This window comes from Perca fluviatilis, chromosome 2, assembly GCF_010015445.1.
Source record: "Perca fluviatilis chromosome 2, GENO_Pfluv_1.0, whole genome shotgun sequence".
Lineage (NCBI taxonomy): Eukaryota > Metazoa > Chordata > Actinopteri > Perciformes > Percidae > Perca > Perca fluviatilis.
In genome coordinates this window covers 12,740,016-12,764,927 of record NC_053113.1, presented here as the reverse complement: position 1 = coordinate 12,764,927, position 24,912 = coordinate 12,740,016, and the positions used below count along the sequence as shown (strand labels likewise).

The 24,912-nt window shown below is 41.2% G+C and overlaps 1 protein-coding gene across 2 annotated transcripts in view; it reads left to right on the top strand.

The window, feature by feature from the left end:
* The window catches only part of slc8a2b (solute carrier family 8 member 2b), a 191,529-nt gene that overhangs the window by 90,800 nt on the left and 75,817 nt on the right, over positions 1–24,912 (top strand). For both annotated transcript variants that reach the window (XM_039779394.1, XM_039779404.1), the window contains one exon: positions 14,384–14,446. The gene's annotated coding sequence lies outside the window, so the exon portion shown is untranslated. The remainder of the gene's footprint in view (positions 1–14,383; positions 14,447–24,912) is intronic.

Genomic DNA, 24,912 nt, shown 5'->3' with positions numbered 1-24,912 from the left:
GACTCCAAATGTTTCTTCAAATTTGACGTAGTGTTTTCGTAGCTAGATAGCACTTTGTCGCCACCAGCACAGAGTGTACAACGAACCTTAATATTGCCGTCTTTAGCTGACACAAACTCAAAATAGTGACTGTATTTTCAGCAGTATTTTCATTGTTGTTTACGTTTGTGTCGCTGCGTGGTACACGTGAACTGTCCACATGCTGAAAACGTGACTTGTCGCATACGTGACTTCACTCCCCGAGACGCAAGAAGAAAGCAAAAATATATATTTTTACTAAGGAAAATGACAAAAATAGTAACGCACAGTGACTTGGATAAGTAACTTTAATCTGATTACTGGTTTGGAAATAGTAATGCGTTAAATTACTCGTTACTGAAAAAAGTGGTCAGATTAGAGTAACGTTACGTGGCATCACTGATGGAGTCTTTTTTATAAAGTGCATATAGAGTCTTTTATAAAGTGCATATAGAGTCTTTTATAAAGTGCATATAGAGTCTTTTATAAAGTGCTGTAGTTCACAGGTTCAAAGTGTCCCAATGAAGGAGCTGTTTTCTGTCCAGAGTTCTTCTTCGCCTGATCTCAGCGATCACTTGTTTGCACACGTCTGCACTGTTTATGACAGTCTGTTGTATAACCATACATACGTCAACAATACAGTCCATCACAGACTTATATGAAAGGTCAACATTTACACCATACACACCTAATTTGTCCCAGACCTCTTTAGCTCTATAGCAGTCCATCAATAGATGCTGCTGTGTCTCATCTTCATTGCAATTAATCATGGGACATTTTTTTGTTTTTACATAACAACTCCAAGAAACAACAGCTCTAACAGCGAGTCCCTCTCTGGAATATGATTGTCCTTGTGTCTTTGACAGAGAGCGGTGTTGTGAGGTGTTGTGAGCAGACCTGACTTCCTTTGTCATCTTCCTCTTCCTCCTGTCTCTGCCTGCTGCCTCAGCGATCCATCTCACCTGTTAAATTATTCGTCGTCATTCTCTTTCATCACAAAAAGCAGAAACTGGCTGTTTCATGAAAAAGTTGTTATTAGTGTAAACTCGTATGAACAAATGCATGAATTTAGGATGGCACCCAAACCTCCATTTAATCAGATTAATGCCAGTGATGATAAAAAGGCTTCACTAAATTCAGCAGTTTTAAAATGAAGAAGAAATTTAAATAAAACATTGATAATGCATTTGTGAGGCTTTATAAAACTAAATGTTTATTACGGTAATAAATGTTTATAATCATGCATGACAACTTAAACAAAGGTTCATGAAGTATTATAAGTGGTGGACATAATGTATTTTCAAGTGCTCATATTATGCTCATTTTCAGGTTCATGATTGTATTTAGAGGTTGTGTCAGAATAGGTTCACATGGTTTAATTTTCAAAAAACACCATATTTTTGTTGTACTGCACATCGCTGCAGCTCCTCTTTTCACCCTGTGTGTTGAGCTCTCTGTTTTAGCTACAGAGTGAGACCTCTCACTTCTGTACTATCTTTGGTGGGAGTCACAAATGCGCAGTAGGTAGGTAAGGATTAAATGAGCTAGCTAGCTGTTTCTCCAACTTCGGCCTGTACGAGGCAGGATTAGCCGTGAGACTTCTCCTAAACGAGGGCGCACTTCCAACTTTGCGTGGAATACCTGCAGGACAGGGACATGGAAGTAGTTCTTTACAATTCTTTAACATTTTGTGTGTGTTGTAGCAGTGTTTTGCCATTGAGAACAAGCTAGAATGCTAACGGTTAGCCCCCTAGGCCCCTCGTTTCGGCTAGGGACGTAGAAAGCTGTGCAGATTCTGACCAGCTCACCCGGAGACTGAAGGCAGGACACATTCAGAAACCGTATCTCACTCAGAACAGCATGGGTGGGTTTTTTCAAAGTTTGTATGCGTGTGGAAGCACCAGAGACACAAAATAACACCCCAAATCTCAGAAAAGTGATTTCTTCATAATATGGGCACTTTAAGTTCAGCATTCTTAGTGCTTTATACCTCCATGTCAAAGTGACAACAGTCACTTATTTTAACTTTTATTTAGCCAGTGTAGGTTGGCTGAGCTGCAACTGTTGCACATTCACACCTGTCCCAGGACATTTCACAATGCTTCCCCAGTCTTGTACCACTGGCCTGTGTGTTTGGTACCATTGTCTGTCTTTGTTTATTGACTTTTTCAACAAATACAGTGACATAATGCAGTCCCAACAACTTAACAGGCATACTCACACAAAGATTCATAAACATGTGTAAACAAATCAAAATATTGCTTTACACATACACATAGAGCAACTCCAGTATGCACAAAGAATACATTACCAGTGACCTTCTTTGACCACTGATATATAGTTCGCCAGTGTCCATGGTTTGCTCAGAATAGGCCAATAATAGATGTTACGTATGGAAACATAGCGCATTATGCATTGCAATATTCAAGACGAGTCCACACAGATGACATGACTCCAACCGTAATATATAAAAACTAATATAATAAAAAAATAAGGCAATAATAAAAACCATTTAAAAAGAAAGAATGCCATTGTCTGTTTTAATTGAAATATGATGTGTGTTTTTAGAAAAATGAAGACTTGACATGGCTTTGATGATCATCTAGGCTATCACACTTTACTTGCAGCCAGCAAATACTGCTCATGAGTCCTTTTCATTGTGTTATACAGTTGTATCATACATCATCATTACTAATAACACTTAAATTAAAGCTCACAAAGTCATACTATAGTGTATTTTTGACGTTTATGAGACATTATTCGATTTCAGAAACTTAGAATTTATAATCTATTATATGTTTCATATGTTCTTTATGTTTTTATAACTGGCTAAAGTTATTATAATGTGCTGTGTAACCCAGGATTCACATTCTTCCTTCAAACACTGTTGTCACATTGGCACGGAGGTAAAAAGCAAGCATGAATGCTGAACCAATAATACATTATGTCCACCACTTTTAAAACTTCATAAACCTTGTTATAAGTTGTCATGCATGATCATACTGAACTGAGGAAGGTGGCTAGATTAACAGCAGAACACCGTCCATAAAAACTCATCAATCAAAGCCAGAACGACCTTGATGGAGATGATATGAGATGAAGAGTGTCACTTCAGGAAAAAAAACACACTCACACATTTGTATGTGGACATGATGAAACTACATCAGTGTCAAGAGCAGAGAGAGGATAATAAGGAGGTTGGAAGCGGTGAGAATAGATTGACAAGAAAATAGATGGGAGAGGACAAGAGGCTAAATAGTCCGCTGGAATGATGAAGAGGAAGAAAGAGGTCAGTACAACAACCGAGCATTAGAGTGTGATTGGGGAGGAGAGGGAAAGGTCGAGCAAAAAATACACAACTAGAGCATGATTAGGAGAGAAAAAGAGCGCAGGAGAGGGTGAATAAACAGCTAAAATGAGCATAAGGAGAAGAAGAAAAAAAAGAAATGTCCCATGAATACATAAACAGCACACAATTAGGAGGAAGAGACAATGAAGGAGGCTGATTGAACACAATTAGAAGGAAATGAGAGAGAGAAGAGAGAGAGAGAGAGGAGGGAGGCTGGGAGTGTTTGGAGGCAGTAATGTGAGAAGGAAGAAATGTGTCTTCAGATCAGAGAAGTTCCCTTTTTATTGTGTAGAATAGGAGATGCGGTTTACACAGAGGGAATCCATCTTAGCGTGATGTTTGCCTCTGGCTGTTCACTCCTCACAGCCATCACTTGCCAGTGATTTATTGTATTTCCTGGATGAGGAAGAGAAAGAAGGACGTGAGGGAGATATCCGACAGTGGAAGGTAGTCACAGTAGATATGAGAATGGGAGTAGATGTGGAAACTTTCACTTTCTCATCCCAAACGTGACTGTAGCCATGACGATTTTGTGACGTGGAAGATTTCTTGATGTCAGATAACTAGTAGCGGTTCTCCAAGACCCAAATAAAGTAGAGCCAATTTTATTTATATGCCCCTAGTTTTGCATGGCCACACCTATCTTCACAGTGCTGTGTCAGCACTGGTGTATGGTCTGGCTGCACGAGTTAAAGGAGAACTCCAGCCAATTTTTACCTGAATCTTGATCGCTAGATGTCTATGAGTACTGTCGATAGGAAAAAAAAACGACCAAAATCGGTGCTAGCAAACTGGAGTTGCTGCAGCTAATGGCCAGAGCTCCCAGTTAGCTAAAATGCCAGTTGTGGGGTCATGTTCTAAAGAGTGCCTTTGTGCCTGTCAACAGACACAAAATGCAATTAAAATTTCTGTGCAACATGAACAGGGCCCTTACGTGACAACAAGATGTGATTTCAACTCAGACATTGTGAAGAAACCGTTTGAATTGTCAGCATTTTAACCGTATTTGCTCCAGCGGCTAGCTAATGGTATGCTAACGTTACTTGCTGCCAAGTATAGTGTTAACTAGCGTCCCGTGCAGCGATGTTTCGGTTGACTCTAACGTCCGTTAATGAGCATCAGAGAGAAGCGCAGGCATTTAAGTGGCACTGAAATCCGAGTTGCTTTTCGGTCCGGTAGATAACGGTCATTAAGGCACCTGTCGGTGCCGTAGCACCGGGTCTCGGTACCCAACCCTAGTAACAGCTGAATATTCTATCTCATGATGAAAAAGTAGAGGCGATTGTAGACGAAAATGAAGAGAGATTTTATCTTAGTTTTTATTTTATGCAAAACATTTTAGTCTCGTCTTTTTTCGTCAACAATAATGCATGTTAATTTAGTCTTAGTCAGCGTTCTCGTCATCGTCTCGTCTTAGTCATGGAAAAAAGGTCATTGATGAACATATTTAGTCTCGTCTCGTCTGACGAAATTAACACTACTGGGTTGTTTGTATTGTTTTAAACCAATGGCAATTGTCTTGGTGGCGCAGATGCAGCGATGGTGCCCTTGCAAAATAGATAGCAGAGATAACCGAAGTGGAGGAGAATGGCAACATCATCCAGGATTTATACGTACACTGTATATCTGGTAAGCCAGACTAAAATCAAAAGGAACTAGATCTTTATCCTTGGCCTCTCAATTCGGATAAAGAAGAGGGAAAAAGGGAAGAAAGCTCTGAAAGAACATCAGGAAAGGGCCCTTCTCCAATACAACACAGAAAAGCAGGGTTGATATGTGTGCTCCCACATCTATCAACCAAATGTAAACCATGTTTTGGCTCAACTTTTGTTTGGTTTCCAGGGAGTTGCAGACTTGGGAAAGTGACTTCCTGGTGGGTAGGGAAAACTTGTTCAGTTAATTAGAGCTCTAAGAATTTATGCAAATGAAACAATAGTTTGCACTGTAGTCTCAAGGAATGATGCCGAAGGGGAAATAACAAAACGGTCCTTAAGTTATTTGAAGTTGTCATTTGTTAAATACGTTCAGGACTTCAGGGGTTTTCAAATCGATGCCATGTAGGAGGTAATGACTGTGGTTGAAGGAAATGGTTTAACTGAAGTAATTTATAATATACAGTAAGAAGCAATAAGAAACTTCTATGTTAAGCCTTTAGATTGTATGGGCTTCTATTTTCACAATTAACTGACAAACTTCCTGCTTTGAATGTACTTTAAAAAAAGAAAAACACAGCACATTCATCTGTACCACAAATAGTACTGCAACATTTTGTGGGGAAATGGTTGCTGTCAAAAGGAGTGTAAAGGAGTTTTTCTCACTTCTAAACGAGAAACAGACAAAAAATACAAACGCAACACTTTTGTTTGAACTCATTTTCACTGTCTGAGTATCTGAGAAAATTGCTGCGTTACGTACTTACTTAGTTATTATGATTACCAAATGATCTTTGATAACTACTGTATGTAGGAAATTGAGTTTTTGATAGCTGTCATGCCCGACTAATCACATAAATGTCTTTGCACTGCAAATGGCACCAGAGTTCACTTGGATGTAGAGCAAGATAAATCTACTGTTCGGTCTCCACAGGATAGGAATAAATCTTTTCATAGCAGCCTGAATGAACCAAACGAGTCGACATTAACATAATGGACAAAGGATGAGAGCAGTTTGTGATCATCATTCCCTCTGATGTTAGACATCTTACTGTTTGGCCAGTGGCTCTGCTATATGTTCTGCTGTCTGTTCTTGGACATACTTTATGTCGATATTGAAGCATTGACAAGACTAATGGGAGCTGAAGTTTATGTCATATCCCATCAGCCATCCTACACAGTGATGCAGCCACCCGGAGGCTGACAGGAGGGACAGGAGTGGCTTGAATGTCACAACTGTGTCTGACAGAAGCACTTTACCATCTGCTGTTCTGGACAGCAGCAACATTATTTATTATTTGAACTAGTGAAATTCCCATGAGCCTTAGCTGTACTTACCAAATAGCACATACAGTACTTAATGCTAAAAGAAGATGGTGAACATGATAAACATCTCTATGAATGAACTAGGGTTGCACGATATTGACAAAATGTGATATTGCGATATCGATTGTGAATATTGCGATATAGATATTGATTTTGATATTTTTAAACATGTAAAATTACAAAAATGATGGGAAAACGCATCAAAATAGATTCATAACAAATTAAACAAGTTTTCTTACAACACAAGGTTTATTTCAGCTGACAATTGGACTGGTCCAACATGAATACATAAATAAGGACCATGTCTACAGAACAGGACATGTTCTACTGGTTGGACAGTATAAAATAAATAAATAAAGAGAACAGGACACAACTTTTCTTTCGCTTCTCTGATTTGTTCCGTTTTGTTGTCTCTATTTCTTCACTTACACCGTCACTCTGTCGAAATATGCACACGTGGTCCACTACATAGGGTTTGTCATGTAGTGGACCTGTGCAACATGTGCAAGTGGCATGGTAACATTACAGAGGGCTCTAAATCAAACACAACTAAGCCACACAGCCAACGGACAGGACGCAGCACTCCACAAAATAAACTAAATATTGCATACTAATCGCGACACTTTCAATATAATATTGCGTAATGTGATATCGCGATAACGATATTGAGTCATATATCATGCACCCCTACTAAAAACATTAGCTCATTGTGAGCATGGCCTGCTACAGTAACATCACTGCAGACTCTTGCTTGCTGTGATTTTACTCCCCAGAGAATTCGTCACAATGAGAGAAAAAATATTCGGTCGTGTCTCTGTCCCGCTGTTGCCTCCTCAACAACACAAGTGAAGTTCTGTAATTCTGTCCATGTCACAACTAAATTAGTTCAAATCGGGGTCTGTTGTTTAATGCATGTCCATCTGGGCTCCTAAACTTGCTAACTCTTGAAGAAGTGAGCAGAGAGCTGCCAGCTTGATTCATCAGTTTGGCAGTTTCTGCACTGTGAAGGAGTAACACTCACTCAGCTGCTGTGTTCTCCCCGCTGCGTGCGTGACTTTTGAACGTTAGTGACCTCCCAATTCTTCATAACTGCTCACTGGTCAGTGTAGTTTAGTTTTACTCTTCCTCTTACCAACTGAAGTGTATTTCATTTAAAGTTTTCTCTGGCAGCCGTAGTCATGACACTCAACTCTCTTTGAGCTCCCTCTCATCACTTGATGTCAACCAAAGTCAGCGCTGTTGACGTTTACCACCCATGGGTCAGTGCAGGGTCACTGCGACCGATGCAGCATGAACAAATTCATAAAGAGAATTCAGTCAATGGACCTGTCAGAAAAAAAAAATGAATTAAGGGCATCACAGTCGCCTCCTCTGTGCGTTTGAAGACTATCACTGTGAGAGCATGCAGCCTCCGTCCCCTCACTCAGACGTTTTTCAATAAATTGAGTCAAGAGTGTTTTCAACGTGCCACTTCATGGCTCTAGGACGATATCTATATGCATGTACAGTGCCTTGCGAAAGTATTCGGCCCCCTTGAACGTTTCGACCTTTTGCCACATTTCAGGCCTCAAACATAAAGATATAAATCTGTAATTTTTTGTGAAGAATCAACAACAAGTGGGTACCAATTATGAAGTGGAACGAAATTCATTGGCTATTTCAAACTTTTTTAACAAATAAAAAACTGAAAAAGGTGGGGTGCAAAATTATTCAGCCCCTTTACTTTCAGTGCAGCAAACTCTCTCCAGAAGTTCAGTGAGGATCTCTGAATGATCCAATGTTGACCTAAATGACTAATGATGATAAATAGAATCCAGCTGTGTGTAATCAAGTCTCCGTATAAATGCACCTGCTCTGTGATAGTCTCAGAGGTCCGTGTAAAGCGCGAGAGCATCATGAAGAACAAGGAACACACCAGGCAGGTCCGAGATACTGTTGTGGAGAAGTTTAAAGCCGGTTGGATACAAAAAGATTTCGCAAGCTTTAAAAATCCCAAGGAGCACTGTACAAGCGATAATATTGAAATGGAAGGAGTATCAGACCACTACAAATCTACGAAGACCCGGCCGTCCCTCTAAACTTTCAGCTCATACAATGAGAAGACTGATCAGAGATGCAGCCAAGAGGCCCATGATCACTCTGGATGAACTGCAGAGATCTACAGCTGAGGCGGGAGACTCTGTCCATAGGACAACAATCAGCGTATACTGCACAAATCTGGCCTTTATGGAAGAGTGGCAAGAAGAAAGCCATTTCTTAAAGATATCCATAAAAAGTGTCGTTTAAAGTTTGCCAAAAGCCACCTGGGAGACACACCAAACATGTGGAAGAAGGTGCTGTGGTCAGATGAAACCAAAATCGAACTTTTGGCAACAATGCATAACGTTATGTTTGGCGTAAAAGCAACACAGCTCATCACCCTGAACACACCATCCCCACTGTCAAACATGGTGGTGGCAGCATCATGGTTTGGGCCTGCTTTTCTTCAGCAGGGACAGGGAAGATGGTTAAAATTGATGGGAAGATGGATGGAGCCAAATACAGGACCATTCTGGAAGAAAACCTGATGGAGTCTGCAAAAGACCTGAGACTGGGACGGAGATTTGTCTTCCAACAAGACAATGATCCAAAACATAAAGCAAAATCTACAATGGAATGGTTCACAAATAAACATATCCAGGTGTTAGAATGGCCAAGTCTAAGTCCAGACCTGAATCCAATCGAGAATCTGTGGAAAGAACTGAAAACTGCTGTTCACAAACGCTCTCCATCCAACCTCACTGAGCTCGAGCTGTTTTGCAAGGAGGAATGGGCAAAAATGTCAGTCTCTCGATGTGCAAAACTGATAGAGACATACCCCAAGCGACTTACAGCTGTAATCGCAGCAAAAGGTGGCGCTACAAAGTATTAACTTAAGGGGGCTGAATAATTTTGCAAGCCCAATATTTCAGTTTTTTATTTGTTTAAAAGGTTTGAAATATCCAATAAATTTCGTTCCACTTCATGATTGTGTCCCACTTGTTGTTGATTCTTCACAAAAAATTACAGTTTTATATCTTTATGTTTGAGGCCTGAAATGTGGCAAAAGGTCGAAAAGTTCAAGGGGGCCGAATACTTTCGCAAGGCACTGTATATAGCCTTCTATTCTTCCGCCTGTCTGTCTAGTCGCATTGCTCCTTCATCTAGTTTACATGATGCATTAACGTATCCATGAGGATGCAGGAAAGGTTTTTCAAAGTCTTGCTCAATAACATTTCCAATGTTACTGAAAAGATCTAATGCTAGTACATCTTTTCAGTTAGAGATAGTTCTGTTGTCACTTTAAAAAAACAGTTTAAGCACATTGAGGCTAAAACAAATGAAATGCTGTTATGTGCTGTATTCGAGTTTTGCCATAGGAAGTTCAGGTTTTGGATTCAAAACTCTGGATTTTTCCGTATCTCAAATGATGATTTCGGGGAATTAAAGCTACACCATTTGGCCCTTAATTCTGATTTCATTAAAATGATTGGCAAATATTTTTAAATAGCCAGAAATGCCTTTGTACTCATAAACATCTGTAGACTTTGAATGCCTTTCCGTGGTGTGTTTTGCATTGTCATCCTAGTTTATGGGGCTTCAACTATTGATACACTAATGTTAATCAAAGTTATCTCTGATTGGCAGGACAGACTTAATGTCCTTACTCACCTGCTGAAAAGCCACAGATGTGAAAGCTGCAGAAGAACAGCTGCATGATTACCAAAGCAGTGATTGAAAACTGACATGAGGCTGCAGCTATTTCTAGTTAGTAAATGACTGACCTTTTAGTTGGGTTATGCTCTCTGCAATCACACAAATAAATCGCCTGACTCTATTCGCAGGAGGATCGACGACCCCAAATGATGGAAATATAATGTCATTCCTTGGAGACATGTCGAGACAATGAGCCTTGTTGCCACGGCGACTAAAAATTAAGTTTTGAGAGTTTATCCTTGAACAACTTATTCCCTGTTTTGTGTTTTTTTTTTTTCGGTGCTGTGCCGTGGGTGTTATTTCGAACATTTTGTTTGCCTCGACCTTTGAAAATTCTCTGCGATGTTGTCAGAGGGAGACACGGAGATAAAGAGCCAGAGAGGTGATGTGACGCATAACTCTACCACAAGTAGCAGAGGAAAGAAAGCAAGCAGCCATGCAGAGTAAAAGAGCACAGCGATTAGGAAGACAACTCGGAGAAGATTATTTCGGTGGTGAACTTTAGCGTCTGCACTCCTGATGAATGTCTCCGTAACGGACATGTTTAGCCCAGACTATTACGTCAGCCTGAGCAGAGGAGTGAAGATAAAAACCTGATGTTTATGAGCTTGGGTATCTCACCTGGTGGAGCGCGCGCACATATAAAGGGTGGTGATGGCGCGGTGGATATGACACATGGCTTTGGTGATGGAGACCCGGGTTAGATTCCCACTGCGATACATCAGTTTGCTCCCAACAACCAATGTGTCCCTGAGCAAGACACTTAACCCCTAGTTGCTCCAGAGGCGTGTTACCTCTGACATAGATAGCAATTGGAAGTCGCTTTGGAGAAAAGCGTCAGCTAAATGACATGTAATGTAATAAAGAGGCTTAGTCCTCGACGCAGGGGCTGCGGCTTCAACTCCGACCTGCGACCCTTTGCTGCATGTCATTCCCCCTCTCTCAAGTCTAAGCTGTCCTGTCGGCCTAAAATGCCCCAAAAATAATCAAACAACACAGGACTTTCACCCAGGAGACCGGGCGTTTGTGTCCCGTACGTGTCCCGCGTGTCACAGAAACACATTTTTGTAACACCACCCTCCATCTTTTCCAAGTGGAACTATAACCCTGCTCAAGTGTCCATACTTTACGAGTTGGGAGTGAGAACGGGTTGGTTAATTTGGAAATGAAGCCTCTATTTCTTCTGTTGTTCTGGAGTGATTTGATGAAATGATCGTTTGACAACCTCAAATGGATGTACTGAATGCTTGGTGAAAAAAAAAAAAAAGTTAAATTCCAGCAGAGGCAGTAAGGAAGTGTCTTAGTGTTGTTGGTGTCAGTATGGCCTCTCATGTGCGTGGTGTTCATGACGCGCACGATCAAATGAGTTAACCTCAGAGAGCAGCAGGTCATCGCTCTGTCCACATCCGACCAGCGGTCCCTCTGGGCAGGTCAAGAGCTATTGACAGTGAAGAAGGGAATCCATTGACCTGTTAAATAGAGGCCAAGACTCTGTGAAGAAGGTTGGAGAACTTTAACTCTCTACTTGTGTCCCAAATCAGAGGCTGGATCCTCTTAATTTTTCTGGCCAGAATACATGAAATGCAGCCCAGAAATGCTTTCTTTTAAGCACATTTATTGGACAGTGCTACTGTTGTCAATGCAGCCCTCAGTACTTTATATTACAGTTAGCAGCCCAGATATGTTGTTAATTACAGGGTGCTACAGGAAAGAAAGATTTGAAATAACTATATCTACTGATTACCCTTACTGTAAACATTGTGTCCATCTTCTGTTGAAGAAAGAACAGCTTTAATGAAATGTGTCCTTCGTATTTACATTTTGCCAAAGAAGGAGAGGTTATCTGTACAATGAAACAAAGTTTTCAGTGTGCTGCACCCAAATGAGGCCGGTTGGCACCACAGACTGTTAATATTAATGGACGAAGCATCCGGTTCGGTGAAGTGCTGCAAATGCGGAAGTGCCTTAAACCTGCGTTCTATCTGAATTCCAGCAGGGGGCAACACGTGCGATTGCAAAAGGAGGTCGGTTTCTACAGAAGTCTATGAGAAAGTGACCCACTTCTCACTTGATTGATTACCTCAGTAAACATTTTCATAATGAGTTTATGGTCTCAATCGCTAGTTTTAAGTCTTCTGCAACACAGAATGATGTTAATTTTTTTAATTATGGCCTCGTTGATTTTAAAATCGGCGATAAAGCAGGCGGTGTTTTAGGGCATGGCTACGATGTGATTGCCAGTGAAAGTGTGTAGCATAACGTAGAGTGTAAGCAGCTCCTCCCTCACTCCTCCCTCTCGTCTAAAATCCTCACATCCGCAACCAGGATGGCTGCGACCATAACAGCAAACTCGATGACTCACAGCAGATCTCCACAAACCAATGGGTGTCGTCACGCATGCGCTGTCCATTAATATACAGTTTATGGTTGGCACCATATACACCTGGTTTGCTTGATTTACATTTTGGTGGCATTTTCAGGGTCCTGGTGATACACTTAATAATGTTCTTTTTCCTTTATGATTTGACGAGGAGCACCTGAGTGCATTAGTTAGAAGTAATTAAGTAAGTAGGTCAACTTTATTCATAAAGCGCCTTTCAGAACCAGGGTTACGAGGTGCTGTACAGTGCAACATTGAATAAAAATAAAGCTAAAAACAGAAGATAACAATATAAAACAAAGTAATAGGAGACAAGGGGAGACTGTGGATGTATTGGAAACCGTCTATTCTACAAGCAGAGCGAGAGAACTGAGAGCTCCACCTCACGGACCGGCTCCTGGATCCATCCCCATTCTCTGGGGCTCGGCTAACACTAAACTACTTTTCCATGATATTGAATAACTTGTAAAAGATCAACTGAATTACACAGAAAAAAAGTCAATGAGGCAGGGCTCCAGACTAACTTTTTTCACTAGGAGCACAGTGGCCCCCTACTGAAAATTTTAGGGGCGCAACCAGAAAATTTAGGGGCACACACCGTAAATCAACATGCTAACCAAATATTCACATTTCTACTAATTTCCACTGTATTACTAATAAATACTTTGATAATAGATGCAGAAATTACAATGTGCGGTTTCAAATTCAGTGTCACTTTTGAAGATTCAACATAGAAGGCACCCTCGCTGTCATGACAGTAAACTAAATATTAAAAAAATATACCAACTCTGGTCTACAACTACAATGAATTCACCTTAAAATTAAACATGCATTGTTTAGGCTACTACCCTTAGGGTTGGGTACCTTTCGCATCTGAACCAATATTGGTACAGATACCTGAAATTATAACGGTATATTTTTTCGGTACTTTCCCTTTGTAATTACAAAACAATTATTCCAGTTCTCTCATCCCAGAATGCTGTGTGGACTAGCCAGACCCTCCTCCGCAGCGCTGTGGAGGAAGGTCTGGCAATGCGAGAGATAAAATATATTTTGCAAAGTGATCAAAAACTTTATTGCAGACTGGGTGGAAAACTCTGAAAGCATTTGGGTGTCATTGTGGAACACTAAAACTGATGAAATTCCTTCAGGTTTACCTGCTCCTAAAAGACGAATTTCATTTTCAGTTTTTATGTGACTTTGGTCGGAGAGCAGTGTGTCATAATCTGGATCTCACCAACGGTCGATATTAAATAAATATCGATCCACCGGTCTCAGCCTGTTTCTCTCCGTCGGTCCACTCCTGCCTCTTCTCTCTAATGCCGTCTGTTATTACGTGACTCGCTGGTGGAAAAATACTGCACACGCACTTCAGTTTGTGTTTGTGCTCATTATCCTTGACCCATCTGTGTGGGGCTGATTACTCACCTAATTAACTGACATTTATACAAATGGGACCTGATCACTGACCCACATCTCTCTCTCTCTCTCTCTCTCTCTCTCTCTCTCTCTCTCTCTCTCTCTCTCTCTCTCTCTCTCTCTCTCTCTCTCTCTCTCTCTCTCTCTCTCTCTCTCTCTCTCTCTCTCTCTCTCTCTCTCTCTCTCTCTCTCTCTCTCTCTCTCTCTTCCTTTAACACTCTCTAACTTGCCCTTTATTTTTCTCACTTTATTGTATTCCTGCCATCTGTTTGTCTCCCTTTGGTCCTCTCTCTCTTTCTCTATCTCTTTCTTTTCAGTTTTACTTGCTCTGTTCTTTAAGATATGTGGGATGTGGGACTCCATATTCCTGCTAGATGTTTTGCTGGTTCCCTCCGTGTTAGCTGTGAAATGTTTAGAACAAGTGAGAGCAGCCGCTCTTCTGTTAATGTCTCTCTCTTTTCTCTCCATCTCTCTCTCTCTCTCTCTCTCTCTCTGTGTCTGCAGCCTGCCAGTGAGTAGGAGTTCTACCTGAATCAAGAGTTGAAGAAGAAGCACCCGAGACTAGTGGTGAGTTTGCTCTCCTTCCTTTTTTTTCTGGTCACATTTCCTCCTCTTGGGAACGGCGCTAATTGGGCCAGACGCTGTCATGGAGAGGAGACGGGGAGGAAGAGGTGTTGTGTCAAAACTCTCCGAGCTGTAAGTGGAGATGGTGTAATGTTTGACACCCACTGTGCTGGATCAGATCCTCCTCACCTCACAGCTCTCTACTGTTTAGAAGCCAGTGGTGGTATAATTTTAAGGTACTAGTACTTTACTTGAGTATTTCCATTGTATGCTACTTTATACTCCACTACATTTCAGTACCTATTCCTTATTTGACATATTTAGTTACTTTGCAGATTCTGATTAATAATACAAAGCATAAATCAACTAATAAATGATAGTCTATTATTGTAAGTTAAGCTATCTGGCAAAATATAAACATTAACTCCACCGTTACCAGGTGCAACATTAGTTATGCTTGCACATTAACCACTAATTACAATGTTAGAATGTTTATATATAAATGATCCTGAAAAGGGCCATTTTGCATAATGCATACTTTTGGTACTTTTAAGGGGGTTTTCACACCTGAAAGTCCGAAACCCAGGTCCGGACCAGTGTTCATGTTTTTGCATTTGATCCGGTAAGTTTTGGTTTCACACTGCAGTTATGCAAGCGCACCAAAGAACTATACGAGACAAAACTACGTCCTGTCGTCATCACATACGTGAGCTGCCGCTCCCCTACTGCCGCGGCTCTTTTTGTTTTTGTTAACGATGTTGAGAAGGAAGACAGGGGAACTTTCTTTCTGCAGCATTTATTCAAAGCAGACGGAAACCTACACTGTACATTTACTACCACCTAACAAGTAAACTGCTGATTTATTCTCAGCGCCGCTGACACTGTCACACACTCTCTCACACTCTCTCACGTACACACTAAGCACTGAGCTATTCCTTAAAGGAGCTTCGCTGGTCTTCCAGCACGAAGATAGCCTGCCAGAGCTTCCTGTATTTGGTCCGAAAGTCCGAACCATCCAAAAAATGCTTTCACACTGGAAACTGCTCCGGGGGAGGTTTCACACTTGTAATTTTGGTTCGGATCAAACTGAAAAGTCCCAAAATCCGGACCAAAGGTGGTAGGTGTGAAAGCCCCCTTAGTACATGTTGATGCTAATACTTTTGTACTTTTGCTTCAGTAAGAATTTGAATGCAGGGCTTTTACTTGTAACAGAGTGCTTCTACTCTGCAGTACTGCTACTTAAGCGTGGGTGCGTGAAAGCTCGTTAGACACAGGGGCAGAGAGAAACAGCATCTCCAGCTCTGCAGATGAAATCATTAGTGAGACTGTGTGTTGCACCTTCAGGAGGCATGGCTTTATTGCCATAATGGATATGAATGATCTTGCTCTATGGGACATTCACTGGCTCTGTACTTACAGCGTTGCATTTGTTTCCCAAGTAGAGAAACATTCATAGGTGACACTTCAGATACATTAGAGGAAACTGACTGAAAAGAATGTGTATCTGCTTTCCAATTATTACATTTCATCTAATATCTGACTCACACTGAAATGAGTGAACACTATACACACACGCACGCACACACACACACACACACACACACTGTACACTCAGATGTACACACGTGCAGAATCACACATGCGTGTTGACCAGTGACCAAGAGGTTGAGGACATAAAGGGCTAGAGCAATGCATTCTGGGTAACCGTAATGGCTCATTAGTTATATCCCAAGGCAACCCGGTGGTGATGAATGGGCACTGTTGGAGGGTCATTACTGTGTGTGTGTGTGTGTGTGTGTGTGTGTGTGTGTGGGTGGGTGTTTGCGTGTGCGTGTGCGAATGGGCGAATGTGTGTGTGTGTGTGTGTGTGTGTGTCTATTCTGGGTCTCTGTTAATCCAGCTCTCCTCACCCTGAGCTGGCTGATGTAGCTCAGAGCTCATGTCAAGTTGTCAGGAATCCAGAAGAAAACTGCAAAAGGACTCAATTACTGTGTCCTCATGGACCACCAGTCTAACACACACACACACACACACACACACACACACACAGACGTCCCATACATCCTCCAGCTCAGCCCTGTCATCTTTCTCTTTACACGGTATGCACTCTACCTATCCCTCTCTCCTAAACGCCTCCAGCCATCTCCACTCCACCTTCCACTACGCTAATTTGTTCATTCGTTCCTCCATTCCTTCCATTTTTCCTTCCATTTACTCTCTCGCTCTCTTTTTTTCTTCATCTCTCGAATCCGTCCTGCTGATTTGTCACTTTTGCCTCGATGCCTGTTGGAGCTGCACTTTAATAGGACGTGTGTGGAGCTGTATGTCTGTATGTCTGTGTGTGTGTGTGTGTGTTTCTGTGTGTGTACATCAACACAGTGATAAATAGCCTGGTTGGTATTAACAAATCAGGCCTCACCAGAATGATTTGTGTGTGTATATGTGTTTGTGTGCGCACACACGCTGACGTGTGTGTCGGCTGACATGTTCTCATCAGCCAGATGTGACATTGATATATGTTTTTATGGATGCCGTATGGGAAAGCGTGGACTAACTAATAGAAAGTGTGTGTGTGTGTGCGGGTGTGGGTGTGGGTGTGTGTGTGCTGACAAGTGTGTTTTCAGTAATAGAAAGCACATAAAGGGAACATATTACCATATTTTTAAAGTCAAAAATGGAAACCTCTCTGGCCTGTCAGCCTATTGATGTGCATGATGTATTAATATGGGCGTGGTTTCCATTTTTCAAACATTCTGACCTGAAACCAAGTAGGATACATATTATTGAACTTTTGTGCCATGGAGTAAGTGTGCAGGCGTTGCCTTTTTGTCATTGCCTAAATAAATTCGACCCATTCCTTGGACTTCTTATACTCTTCCACATCTTTTGTCTGTTGACAATTCCTGACAGTCTTTTGGGATTGCCATTTTTCTTGCAATGTCTCCATTTGCATGCTGGATATGATCGTTGTTTCATAGACCCATGGGTGTAGTCTGCCATGTGCATGCGTCTTTCAACAAGTCTGAAAATACAAAGAACGGTATCCTCTACCTACTGAGCAGACATTACTTCCTTATTTTATCTCTATGTTACACTGTCAGCTCCACTGCTTTAGGACTGAGAAAAATGATGGATGGATGTGAGTAAAGAGCGTCGTGCTGCTGTGGAGGGAATTTGAAAAATGTCCTGCCTATTTTTTTTCTTTTTATCTGAAATCATCTTTACTTTCAGTCTTTTTATATTTCTAAGAGAACAAATGGAAAAGTACAGGAGTTCAGGGATCGCTACAGTGTGTAAAAGCACATACAGCTTACAGTGAAATTAATGTGCTTCAGGAGAGGAGAGAGGAAGCCGAGAAAAGAATATAACAGGGATTTAAGAAAGGAAGGAAAATGCATGAAGAAAAAGATAGAAAAGAAACAAGATAACAGAAGAATACCACCAAGTATAAATATGTTTCTTTAAGCTCATTTTATTATTATGTCACCTTAACCTTTTCCACCTAAATAAGCATGTGTATGCAGTTGTTCTAAATGCAGCAAAACCTGCTAAAAAATAGGCAAGAGACTCCTTTCTTATTGCCAGTAGACGAGTATACCTTTATGTTTTTTCTTCTGGTGTGTCACGTTCAACGTCACGAACTTTGCTGGAAACAGAGTTAGTAAACAGTAGAAAGAAGCTGGAGCCAGTGACAGTTACGGTGATTCTTTCTTTTTTATATCCGTTATTTATTCACAGGGTTGTAGTACTTGAGTCGGGACTCGGACTCAAGACGCTTTTCTGTTGTCTCGGACTCGTCTTGGACTCGTTGGTATTCGGACTCTGACTTGTCTCAGACTCGGCCATTGAACTCGCCAAATATTCTAGTTGGTCTCGACCGAGTACAGCACTAAATTATTTTGTTCTAAAGTAACTTCCTCCTTCAAAACAAAACCATAGATGAAGCGCGCTTGTTCAGAAAACAGGTATTAGTTTAATTCAAAATCCATCTAGAACAGGCATTGTGATTGGTCGCCTGGTATACACCTGGCTGCGTCATATTCCTCAATCATCAGGTATCAATTATTTTCATTTTGGCCACAGACACAACGTCAGCGAGCACTTTGTACTATGAATTCTTCAGGACAAATAATAAGTTCAAGAATGGGAACACTTCCATTTTATATTTTAAGTAAATAATATGACCTAATTGTATCCTATAGTGTGTTACTCTACACTACTCACACTTTTTGATTATTACAAATAAAGCAAAAATGATCATCCTAAAGTAGAAGATGTAGAGCCCTTTTTTAACGATCTAAGTGTGAAGCGCATGTTGCAGGTGCGTTTAGGGCGTGTCCAAATCCACTTTTGCTAGTTTTACAACGGAAAAAAGGGTCCGTGAGCCGGGCGCATGGTTCAAAAGTGTTGTACTTAGCGTCTTCATTAATCAGAGGTGTGTTTTGGGCGTAACATGCAATCAACCAATCAGAGATCATCTCCCATTCCCTTTAAAAGCCAGGCGCGTTTGGACCTTGGCGCGTTGCTGTTATGATGGAGGATTTGCACCGTAATATTTGTATTTGTAATCTTCTGCATGTGTGTGTGCTGCTGCGCTTCCCTGTGTGTGTAACAAGCATTGTGTGCTGTGCACGAGCCTAGGTGCATTTTACTAATGCACTGTTAAAATAACAATGAAATGCTGCGTTACTGACTTTAGACCAGGATTTTGTTGGCCAATGGCGCGATCACTTCCCGCTGCCTCAAGATAGCAATACGCCCAGAATGCACCTGAACACACCTCCCTGTAGAACCAGCGGGCGCAAAGATGGGCGCAAGCGCATTTGCTATTGAAACGACATGGGCACTGGACGGTCTTAAAATAGAAAAGACACTTACATCAGGCTTTGTATCGGGCTTTGTGCCGCGCTGCACCTGGTGCCAGATACTATCTCTCCCATCACATGGGATATGTCCCATAAACAGGTAGGTAAGTGTTCTTGAAGAGGTTTTTTTTTTCTGTCTCGGTATTGACTGTCTCTCATTTTTTGGACTCGGGCTTGACTTGGACTTGAACCTCTTTGGACTCGGTCTTGACTCGGTTTTGTCTAGTCCTGGTCTTGGACTTGTCTTGGACTCGACAAAGGTGGACTTGACTAGAGCCTTGCTTATTCAGTCGCTCTTTCAAACTCGGTGTAGACTATTTTAGAACGATGTCCGAGCTCTGCTTGTGGCAGCAGTAGTTACAGACAGAGGCGACGCGTGTCATAGCATCGCCGCGGAAAAGGGGCGAAAAATAGCGTGTCCTACCGGGTGTCATGTTTCCATCACTGCTGATTAGAGCTGGAGCCAATAAGTACCCATGACTACTGTCCCGGGAGTGAATGCCACTTGGGACCTTTTCCACTAAAGACAAAAGCCAGGTGTTTGTCCAGTTGTAAGAGGCTATAATCTACACTTATCCAGCTACACGTATACATATTTTATATCAAAATGCCCAAACTAAACACTTGCAATGCTTTAAGCTTTAAGCTAAAAACATACAAAATTCCTTCTAAGATGCAGATCTTGTCCATGCTGCAACACAAAGCATGTGCAGGAAAATGCTAAAAAGCAGAAACTTTAGCGTGTCAAGCTTTGACCTGAAGTCTGTTGAGTCAAATCCCCAGACTGTTCTGACGATTCTGTGCAGGGAAGTAAAGAAAAATCTTTCTCCATCCTTCAAAACCAATGTGGAAGTGGTTCAGAGATGTTTGTGCGGGATACAGTCCCTAGGTCCACTTCCATCAATGTACTAGTCTTTTCTTCTTCTTTTTTTAGACCAGGAAAGACAGCTCATTTGAATTCTGCAAACACCATTATTCCCTCCTGTCAGAGAGATCTGTTTTAGCTTGAAATTAAATGTGGAGTCTATCCAGTAGAACTTTTAGTAAATTATTCATGTGGCTTTGTTTCTCTGTGCACCTGTGCAGGTGTTAAGACTCAGAACAAAATGTCTCTTTGAGCACCGTGCAGAATACCTTACGAGATTTAACAGACTCTGACTGCAAAACAGGAGTAAAAAACTGTTATTTTTTATTTAATTTATTGTTATTTTTTTGGGGGAAAAAAAGAGTTAATGTGTCGTGCATCAATAATGCAGAAGAGAAGAGTTAAAGCAGTATGAGGGTTCCTCCCCTATAGTTCACCATCTTTGTCATAACATATTTAAGAGTTTATGACAATGCCAGGGAATCATGGATGTCTTTTTGTTTGTATACATCATTTCTCACATTCACACACTCATCTCATCTGCAGTGGGCTGCTCACACTGTAGAGCCCTGCTGTCATAACTAGGGTTGGGTACCGAAACCCGGTTCCACTATGGAACCGGTTCCTACGCAATCGGTAGGAATCGGACCGGATTAGAACACAAATTTCGGTTCCTCATTTCGGTTCCACTTAATGTGTCGACTGAAATATTTTCCCTCTGTCGCTCCGAAACGGACGTAAAAATATCACACTTTCTCTGTGGTCTACCATTAGCTAGCTACCGTAAATGTAGAGCTACTTTTAAAATGCCATATTTTCCATCTGGGCTCACCAAAACGGAAAGTTCTTCAAGAATCGGTTTAGGAATCGGAATCGTTTTAAAAGTACCGGTTCGGCATCGGAATCGTAAAAATCCAAACGACACCCAACCCTAGTCATAACAGCAGCGCTGCAACATCAGCAGGCGAAAGCAAAGTAAGGATTAGATTTATTTTAGCCGATACTGATCCATCAAAAAAAAGTCTGATGAGCTCAGGACATCTCTAGTGTCTAGTGTGTTTGTCTCGCAGTTAAACTAGTGCAGTGCCCGTTTGGAGCGCATGCCTTTTCGGAACGGGCCGATTGCTTGGTCCCCAGTATGTTTTTGTTTTTCTGCACTGCTGAAATCATGATTTTATAACCGCGAAATCATCTGACAAATTCACCAAACACATAAGTTAAAGACAACAGCGGTGCTGTGAGTTCGGCTGTATTTACTTGTAAAATGATCAGACAGAGAGAAAGTTAGAAGCGATAGAATGTCTTTCTTAAGCGTGATTCATGCTTCTGCGTTAAATCTACGCTACGCCCTTGTGATCCAGTCAACAAAGGTTGAGTAGAGACGACTGACGGACCCAAACTTCACCGAAAACGATCCATCTGTCATCCTCACTTCGTCGCGCAGACTCAACATCCTTCAGGTTGGATTCCCAGATGTGTTTGTTAGAAACCAAAAGAGAGTTCAGTGCAAAATCATCAGATAACAGTGTACGCTGATGTCAATCTTTTCCAGTGTTGTTTTGTTCGTACAGATCATATGTATGATAAAATATATCAACACACTTGCTGGTAGAAACAAGCATCCCTCCTTTTGTAAGTCCCAAGTTTTGGAGGAAGCTAAGGTGGGATTGTCCCAGCTGCTGAGGTGAATCCAGGTGTAAACAGACATCTCTTGTTAATTTCCCCAGTGGGCTCCACTCAGTCAAGAAGAACAGACAGGACGAGTCAAGAGACAAGTGGGGCAAGAATACAACAACAGAAAGAATCAATGTTAAAATGTCAATTTGAGGAGGGAATAAGAAAGCATTCATTTATAACCCAACAGGCTGGGCAACTAACCAATCACAAACCCTTAAAATGCCGTCAGGATCGAGGAGCCAGTGGATATTTTATTCCCCACCATCCCACTATAATGTTAAGCCTGTCAGAATGGGGCTTAAGTGTATTTATCCAAACAATTCATATTCTTCCTGTAGCCGGAATCAGTCCCTGTTTACTCCATAGTGCGTTTACTGTCAGCCATTTCATTTGAGTTTCTTCTTCTGAGGATGTAAATAGATAGCAGCACATGTACATGCCACAGTACATGAATGAAACCACACTGATCAAAGAACATTGCCAAGAAACAAATATGAAAAACACATAAGAGTAATACATGTAAAAGTAAAGAAGTATGCCCTCTTAACATGTGCATGCATACAATGTGCAAATAGCTGTACGGTGTGCAAAAAGGTTGTAATTATGAGTTCAAACATGTATTGCACAAATGTTGCCCTTTAAGTTGTGCCCCTAGCATTTACAATACTTTCTAACAATCCCACAATGTAGTGCTCTGCATTTTATAGACGCCAAAATGACCGACTTTACAGCTGTCAGTGATGATGATGATGATGATGATGATGATGATGATGATGATAATAAGTGTCACTGTTGAATAAACTCATTTGAAGAAGTGAACTAAGGAGTGATTTCAGACCATAATTTGGACCATAATATGAATCTCAGACAGTTAGACGACTAGAAATCACAATTAGCCTCGTATTTTGGTATTTACTAATGTAACTAAGTGGCAGTCGGCCTCGTGTGAAACAAGCTGACAGCGAACGTGGGAGAGGAATCTGTGTTAGATTTCTGAGGGCTGACTGTAAAGGGAAACTTTGACATATAAGGCATTACTTGGTTAGCTGGTTACAAAGCTGCAAAATCATCCAAAATATAGTACACCTGAAGATAGAAGAGAACCAAGGTGAGAGCTAAATATAAGATAAGCTCCAGCTGATGATAATACATAAAACTCTAATACAGCAGACACGGTGGTACAAGATTACAGGAATATCTGCAGTAATATCCTACATATTCATGAATTTGGGTACAGCGGAGCCACAACAAAAAAAAACATTCGCAACAGTATAATAATAACTTTGTAATACTTTGGAAGGATCGTAGCCCCAAGAAGTGGAAGAATCACGCCCCTCCTGTGTTGAACATATTCCTGAGTGCTACGCTTCATACTTTAGTTAACAATTTGTTTTCTGTTTTTAAAAGGGCGAGAAGAAAAATCATGTCCTTTTTAATAAATTACATTTCTCCACAATGTCATCTGCCGTGCTATGTTGTAAATTTGGATGGATTTTGATTGGCTGTCAGTGTTTCTGTCGTTCATCAATTCACTCTGAAAGTGATCCCAGCGGTATCGTTCACCACTGTTGCTATACTGTATGAGTTAGAGTGAAATTGAAATGTATGTTTACCGTTATAGTTATCGTTCTGGGTGTGGACGGCCCTTTAGTGCTGCAGTATGGCTCCATAGACACACTCACACACACACACACACACACACACACACACAGCTGTAATTCCCTATTTGGCAGTAGCCTCAGGACTGAAACTGTCTTTAGAACACAATACGTACAATAAAAAAACATTAAGAATTGGGAGCTAACACGCAGCCCAGGCCTCGCTTTTCTTCCTCTTCTTCGTCTTCCTTTCACGCACTATTTAACCTCAATTTATGCTCTGATTTCACATCCGCTGTTTACATTGTAGTCACTCAGCCGATGCTCTTATCCACAGTGACTCATAGTACAGTGAACGCACCAGCACTTATGGCTCCTTAAGTATAGCTTCCTGACCATATCACTGTGACTCTGGACCGAGGATTGTTTTTATTTATTTTTTGCCTTTTTGTTCACTATTGTATTTACATTACTTTATTCAGGACACACACAAAAAACGGACAAAACACATACAATAAGAAATGACTACAACAGTCAGAGTCCCACAATACACAAAAAGAGTGTTCAGAAATTAGCATATAGACTAAAACGCCAATGGTTCCACAATCTCGAAGTGAACCTAACCGCACTCATTGCAGGGTTCACTAGTGTTGCAATTGTGCTGTTGAATGACTCAGTTAGTCTACACATACATCTGTACATGAGATCAGCAGGACAGGTGGATACATCAACACTTTTGGCTTGCACTGCTCCATTGTGGCATTTTAAGCAGCAGCCTCATGCCATCATTATATGCCACATTGAGTTTCTGTATACTGCTTTTTTTTATAGCGCCGCCACAAGTGGGCAGTATACATTGGAGAGCAGAAAGCTTTAAAAAGTGTGGTCTTCACAGACTTGTGAACACATGCTAAATTTGCGATTCAGCATATTAGCTTGTGCGTACATCATACAGTACTGTCTGTGAACGTTCCTATCATCAGACAGGTCATCAGTTATATAGTGCCCTAAGTATTTGACCTCATCACACACTTTAAGGACAGTACCAGACAGAGAGAACGCAGGAAATGAAAGTTTATTGTCCTCCCTGCTTCTAGCAATCATAATATTACTCTTCTTAGAATTGTACCTAATGTCAAAGTCTGAGCCATATTGGGGGCAGACCCTTAGTAACTGTTGAAGGCCAGCACTATATGGACAAAAAATCACTAGATCGTCTGCGTACATCTGGTGGTTGATAATGGTGTTCCCAACCATACAGCCTGTTCCGCAGTTGTTTAGCAGCTTTGATAGATCATCCATATACATATTAAAAAGAAAGAGAGATAAAAGGCTTCCCTGCCTAACTCCATTGCTTACATTGAATGTGGCAGACATAGAGTTACCCCATTTCACAAACACTGACTGATGAGCATACCAAAACGCCAAAATTCTCACTAGATATTTGGGAACCCCTCTGTTGTG